The sequence below is a fragment of the Gobio gobio genome (genome assembly GCF_949357685.1).
Source record: "Gobio gobio genome assembly, chromosome: 1".
NCBI classification, from domain to species: domain Eukaryota; kingdom Metazoa; phylum Chordata; class Actinopteri; order Cypriniformes; family Gobionidae; genus Gobio; species Gobio gobio.
This window is the reverse complement of record NC_137097.1, coordinates 13,517,536-13,525,468: the sequence shown is the minus strand read 5'-3', so window position 1 is coordinate 13,525,468 and position 7,933 is coordinate 13,517,536.

Here is a 7,933-nt window from a genome sequence, read left to right as displayed (position 1 = left end):
ACTAACGTGACAACAGACTCATGAAAGTCAGACGGCCGCAGCCCGGGCCCTGATTTAAATGACCAGTTCAAGAGGGGAAAAGCTTTTTCTGAATCTTGAAGGCAGGCTCGGGACAGGGGCCGGAGGAAGAGGCCTTGAGGAGGAAGCTGAAGTACTTCTTCATGCGCCCCTCTGACAAATACTAATCTAAAGGTACAGGTACATTAACCCACTGAGAGGCTTTCTGTCTGCGACATCTTTCATAATCAGCAGCCTCAAAAAGGTTTTAGAAACTTAAAAAGGTCTGAAGGTCAGAAATTGCCTTTGTACATAACAAAAATATCAAAGCATGAGGTTATTTAATGCGCTCACATGCAGATTTCTAAAGGTGTGCTCCGTCATTTTCCTCTCATTAAAGGGTGTATTGCAGGTAAAAAAAATTCAAAATCAATAAATATATAAACTTGGATGCAAATACAATATGAAAAGGTAATTCAGGATTAAAACGTTTCAAAAGACATAAGAGCACAAATTTAGTAGATGAAAACATTTTCGGTAGTTTTTTCTATTTCAATTCATCATCGTCATTAAATTATTATGTCCAGCCTGTCAGGACATCAAGTCCACAGGTTTCCTAAAAAAACTAAGTTAGAAAACCTGTGGCGTTTTGTGCCGGTGAAGAGATATGACTTCACTTCTGCATCTGCTTGGAAACCCACGGTGGTGTGTGGTGTTCACTTTAGACCGGAGGATTATCATCCCGCTGATATGATGGAGTTTAACATTGCAATACTCATGTAAAGGATGATATTAAATTAATAAACATCCACACGCGATGCTTCTTTGCTGTTGTTACGTGAATCAATTTCAACATTGATGAATACAAAGTATGCACATTAACACAAATGCATACAGTCTCACACTTTTTCCAAACAGTTTTGAATTATGTGCTGGTAATGTAAATATTCATGCCATGTACTCTACATTCAAGTTCACTCAAATTCATCCTCACACAATCAGTGAATCGGCACAAAATAAACTCATACCACAGAATGAATGAATAAAGGATTAAAGAATTAAGCACCCAAAGTCGTGTTTTTAAGCATGTGCTAACTACCAAATCAGTCGTGATGTGAAACCGCTAACGTTATATCACATAACGTTTAGTGTGGACGGATATTAACAAGTGTGACTTATGCCTGATGATCAAGCTTATTAGTTTCTGTTATTGGTAAGTATCAATAGGCTACTCCTAGATGACCAATACCCTGATACATGATAATAATCTGTACAGTATTGTGATCTGAGCACAGTGTTCATATCGTTAGCGTGTATACTAAAGAAAAAACTATACTAACAGTAGTATTCAGGTAAATATTAGCCTAAAAGAAGCTGAATACATTAATCAAATCACACTGCATGGTCTTCACTGTATAAACTGATGGAGTGGGCCAAGACCTTAGGACTTTTGTCGTACTTGAACCACAAATACACACTAAAAATGTGACTGGATTAAGCTTTACGAGCATAAACAAAACAAAAAAAATAGAGTGAGACGTGAAGGCAACATATGCCGCCAATCCCATCCCATCGTATGAATGATCATTGATAAATATGGCAGCTGAAAACAATTCTCATTTGAATTTCACACGTCTCGGTTGTGTTATGGTCCAGCTCCTGAACGATGCCTTGAAAGTTTTTCCTGTGTGGCTTCTTCAGAATGAAGGCAGATGTGATTTCAAAACGGAGGAACGAGTGAAACTCTTCCCGCATTGATCCCGTGTGTAAGGTCTCTCTCCGCTGTGGGTTCTCATGTGAATCTTCAGCCTTGATTCATATGTGAATCATTATTTGAGGGCAGTGACAGATGGCTTCTGTTTTTCATTTCTTGGTCCATCAGGTCTAAAAGAAACATTAAATCATGTGAGATTTCAAACGAGAAACAAATGTTAAGTGAAAAGTGAAGCTCAAAGTCAAGATCACTGAAGAATTCAATAGTCATTTTAATTCCATCAAATCTGCTTGACAACTGCAGTGCACGATTATGATCTGTTTTAATGTTATGAAGATGATTTGTGTTATAAATCACTAGTTTGTTATGAAACTCTAGATTGTGGAGACTTGTAATCTGCAAGTAATCACATTTATAGACAAACTTTTTTGGAGTTAGACAATGTGTCAAGACCCACTTATTGTTGTAAACATACTTTAGATTTAATATTGTAACAATATTAGAAACTATGTTGATAACTTTAAAATTCTGCAGCAGAGCAATGATATCTCAGTTAATTATCTTGTCTTCTGTATACGACATTTAGCCACATGTCCCAAAAACTTTCAAGCTGGCTGTTTTTAAGCCTATTACCTAAAAACCAAATCTACCTTTCCTGTCAAAATACTAGAAAAGGCAGTGTCCTCACGATTATGCTTCTTTTTAGAAAGAAATGGTATCTGTGAGGATTTAGACCGTATCATAGTACTGAGACTGCTCTCATCAGAGTTACAAATTATTTACTCTTATCATCCAATCATGGTTGTATCTCTATTAGTGTTACTAGGGCTGTTGTAATAACCGCAATATTTTAATACCACGCTATTGACAAGCCAACCGCAGAGGAAGGAAAGCAACCGCAGAAACCGCGGCAACCACAGTGTTCAGTTTTTTTTGCAGCTGTGGCCTTCTTTTACAATTTGTCACTGTGGATTTAATGTTAAATAAATTTATAATGATACAAGAGTGTTCCGACTGTATCTGTTGTTTCGTTTATTCTGAATAGGCTTACTGAAACAATGGCAGGCGCTCGTCCCAAAACCTAATGTCACATCGCCAGTTAAATTAAACAAACTGTCACATACTTGTCTGTTGCTGAATTAAATATATTTAACATTTAAAATAAACATTTTGAAACAAAAATGTATTTCAAAAGGTAAGATACATTGAAGAAAAAACATATTTAGGCTAATTTCAGCTCAATTTAATGTCCATATCTGTCTGTGCACATTTAAAGAATATTAATTATTTTGCAGTATATTGAAACTAATAAATAGCCTAATTTAAAATGTGTAGCGACAATGAGTCAGATAAAATAATAACTCAACGGGGAATTTGAATTAAAATGAAAGACTCGAATTACACTATAATTTATAAATAATTCAGAATTAATGTTTACACCTTAATTTATTTGTCCACCGATATGTAAGAACTTAAAGGGGAGTCTGTTAAAGGGAAACAGGTCTATGTAGCTCAAATGAATGAATTAATGAATTCATAGGGAATTTTGAGAGTCTAATTTACAGCCAAGCAAATGACTCTTCCAGCGTTCATTTGAACGGGCCGTAAATATCAACTCTGCAGCGGATATTAATATCCGTACAATAGTGAAACACTATTTAACAGCCAGGTAACTTAGATCGTCAGTTCAAGACATTAAATTCGTAAGCACATAACACAAGAACAGTTACCTTTGAATACAAACTAAACTTTATTGATTACGCTAACACATCAAACTAATATCTAACATAAACACACGCACTCGCACATTCACACAGGTTGCAGAAAGGAAGAAAGTGAGGAAAGAATAAGTTTAAGAGAGAGAAATTATGAAATCCCAAGCAATTTGCATTTATGACACATGACCTGAAGAAACCATTGATCAGTAATTTATCCTCCTATCGTTTCTTAGGCGGGTTATTAAATTTGATCTAAAGCACCACTTCAGCTTGGAATCTAGAGATGTTACTTGCGTTTGTCTCGCGTCTTTGACAAGGGGGATTCCCTTTTCCTGGCTGGAGAGGGGTTCTCTCGGGTCTTTGATTCGCTGAAGGTCTGGTCGTGTCTTTGATCGACGTCTTGGGAAGCCAATCGCGTGTTGGCGGCTGGATGGAAGTCTTGTGGGCGTTGTTTAAAGTTGAAGCGCGCTGTTGGAGACTCGTTGAGAAACTTTGCGGCGAAACTTAACAGAACCCGAGACTTAACGGAAAGAAAATAAACTTTAAGTAAAAGAAAGGAAAGTGAGAGAAGAGCAGATGGCCTGAATGAAATCTGTCAACCCATTTTCTTTGATGGTCTGCCACGATCGGCTGATCGTCTCCTTGGCGGATTCTGGAACCGCACTGCGAACAGCTCTTGACTGAACAATGAACAGAACGTGAACACCGACGTGAATACGACTTGAAAACACCACGTGAACACGACGTCTTTGTCTGTGTTCTGAGGTTAAATTCAAATATTTGCCCATCCCCTGGATGGGTTCTGGCCAATTAGGCTTCAGGGGTGACTGTGTCTCCACCCCTCCCATAAAATTGGGTTATCTATAGTAATTTAGTTTCCTGCTCTTAAGCAGAGAGTAAATTTAGACCTAATTTTTTACTATAAGGACACGATCAATTCTATAAAGATTTCATTCAGCTCATCTGTTAGGTTATATCCATACAAACCCAAAGGTATCAAACATGGTGCCTTTTCATCCACTCCTTCAATAGTTACATAATTGCATGACTTGAGAGTGATATACATGCATAATAGTCACGTGTATCAATTGTAACACACTAACAATCTATGTCGAAGGCTATTTGAATGAAAGTCCAATAATAAGTGATCTGATATATTCCTATATGTAACATTTCCTGGGAGTTTTAGCTGTGTCACTTGGAGTTCATTTACTAGTCATTGAAAAGACAGAGATCTGGTTTGTTTCTTTGTCTTGCGATCACAACAAGACTTTTGTCCTCTTTGTCTAAGTTTTGGTCAAAAAGTCCATAGGAAATCAGTAATTATAATATAGAAGTGGTAGCTCCAGGCAGAATGGAGCCTCGTGATAGATGATCGATTTCCTGGGGTCTGGAGCTGAATTGGGGCTTTGTGGAAGGGATGTTAATTTGATTGAATCATTTGGAAGATTCATTCATCTATAATCTCTGTGACCATAATCGCTACAAATGTATAGCCTATAATTTATTTTGGTAGGCTAATTAGTAGATCGATATAGGGTCGATCATATTAATGACACAGAGACGACAGCCGCACTCAACGAAGAGCAAGTGGTGCTACCTGCAGAAAAGAAAAAGACTCTTGGAGACCTACTGAAGTCACGGACAACCTCCATGTCAGCGCCCATACCCAAAATGATCTGTATTTTCACATAGGCCCTCACGTTGTTTTCATGTGATACTTTAGAATTCTTTGATTTCTTTGATTTTTTAAATGGGAAAAATGCAGAAAAATCTGGATAAATTAGATTTGTAAAAAAAAAAAAGAGCCGGTAAAACTGTATATCACGCTATTGTGCCACCCATAATAACCACAAGGGAAATTTCTTTCTGCTCTGGTGGCTGCTCTGTCAAGTCCTCGTGGTCAGTGAGGAACCTGGGTGTGCTCTTTGATACCGATCTTTCGTTTGAAAGCCACGTTTCTAGCATCTGTAAAACTGCATTCTACCATCTTAAAAATATATCTAAATTGTTCTCAATGCAAAATGCTGATCCGTTAGTTCATGTGTTCATGACCTCAAGGCTAGATTATTGTATTGCTCTACTGGGTGGTTGCCCTGCTCGCTTAATAAATAAACTGCAGCTGGTCCAAAATGCAGTTCTAGAAAAAAAAAAATGATTTGGGTTGTATGTACTTTAATTATTGACCTGAAACAATGTAAATCTGGTGAGCATCAGCATGTTGTTCAGTCTCATGATTAATGAATGAGGAATGAAGAATAAACACCAACCCCTTTGTTCTTCAGTCTCATGATGTTTCATTTTGCAGGTTCTGGATCACTGGCATTCTCTCTGTCCTCTCCTTCCAGATGCTTTCTGATAGTTCTGCCCAAAACAAACAAGTTTAATTTCCAGCAGACATTAAATAAGATCAACCAACAAAATGTCCTGTCGTTCATCGTGACTGAAGAAACTAACTTACACAGAAAAGACTGTTTCTCAACAAATAAAGATGAAGTACTCACTGTGATTTCAGACCGTGATTGTTCTTTGTACGAGTGAATAAAGGAGACAACCGAGCGAAACTCTCCCCACATGGATTGTGGTGATGTTGTTTCTCCACTGCATGGATCTTCATGTGTATCTTCAGGTAACTTTTAGTAGAGAAACTCTTTCTGCACTGATCACACGTGTGCGGCTTCTCTCTAGTGTGAATCCTCTCATGTTTTCAGATATGACGATTGATTGAATCTCGTCACAGTGTGAACACTTGTAAGGTTTTTCTCCAGTGTGAATTCTCTGGTGGAGTTTTAAACTGTTTGCTAAAGTAAAAGTCTTGCCACACTCAAAGCACATGTACTCTCTCACACCAGTGTGTATTTTCTGATGTAGTTGTAAACTGTACAGCAGCGAAAAACTCTTTCCACACACAGAACACGAATGTGACTTCTCTTTCGTATGAACTGTCAGGTGTGTCTTCAGGTTTGATGCCCTAAGAAATGTTTTGCCGCACTTATCACATGTGAACAGCTTCTCTCCGGTGTGGATCCTCATGTGAACTTTAAGGTGTGCTGATTGTGCAAAACTTTTCCCATACTGATCACATGTGTGTGGTTTCTCTCCAGTGTGGATCCTCATGTGTCGCCAAAGATTTGGTCTTTGTGTGAAGCTCTTCCCGCACTGATCACATGTGAACGGCTTCTATCCAGTGTGAACTCTTATGTGAACCTCAAGATTATGTTTGTTTGTGAAACTCTTCCTGCATTGATCACATGTCAACAGCTTCTCTCCAGTGTGGATCCTCATGTGAATCTCTAGACATTGTTTCCTTGTGAAACTCTTTCCACACTGATCACATGAGTACGGCTTCTCTCCAGTGTGAACTCTCATGTGACGCCGAAGACATTGTTTGTTTGTGAAACTCTTTCCACACTGAGTGTAGGTTGTGGATTTCTTGGATCTTCTTTTCTTTAAAAATTTATTTTTAGTTTTTCACTCTCCTCGTTCCCCTCCATCAGGTCTGAAATGAAGGGAAAAAATGTAACAGACACTACAATTAAAAACTGACCATGTCTGCTCAATGACCAGCAGCAGGAGTCAGATCTCATTCATCACGAGAGTCAGGAGCTGACTGACAAGACGACAGCAAAAGATTCAGTTTCAAAGCAAAATGTAAAAGCCCATATTTAAGCGTGTTTGTTAGTTTACTGTTTTTTTGTTGTGTTTTTCATTAAAGTCCCTGTAAAGCCATATTAAAATATTTGTTCTGAGTTTGTCACACCACAGATAATTATTAACCACCCAGAAAAATTGAGTAATAAATAAGTTATCAAAATATTTAAAAAAAATAAGCAGTATACCCTGCTCTCAAATGCTGGGGACCTGTCCGCTGTCTGTGCTGAAACCACGCCCACTTGCGGGAAAGATGCCGTCTCTCAAATGTAACAGAGGATTATCAGTGAATCCCAGTTGTCTCTGATGAAAGTTTGTAAAACTATCCAGTGTAAAATAATCATTGTAGACCCAATGATTTACTCGTCCAAGTCATCCTAGCTGTATATGACATTCTTCTTTCAGACGCATACAATGGGAGTCATATTAAAAAAATGTCCAGGCTAATCCAAGTTTTATAATAGCAGTGATTGTTGCATCTTTTATGAAGTCCATAAAAGTGCATCCATCCATCATAAAAGTGATCCACATAGCTCTGGGGGGTTAATAAAGGCCTTCTGAAATTAAGAGATGCATTTGAGTGAGAAAAATATTAGGGATGGGCAACAGTGATCGAGTACTCGAACGGGACAGTGAAGATCGATCATGAAAACGATGATCGCCCTGACTTTAAAAAATATATTTGTCTATTTTTCTGATTGGTTATTGTGGCATTTTTGCCGGTAACTGAGGTCTGATTGGTTAGAGTTAGACAAGTGAAACTGAAGCGCGCACTGCTGCAGTTACAGTTAAGTGCAAGATGTACAGCGCTAATCTGTCATATACATCGCATTATAATGAAAACAAGATTGTA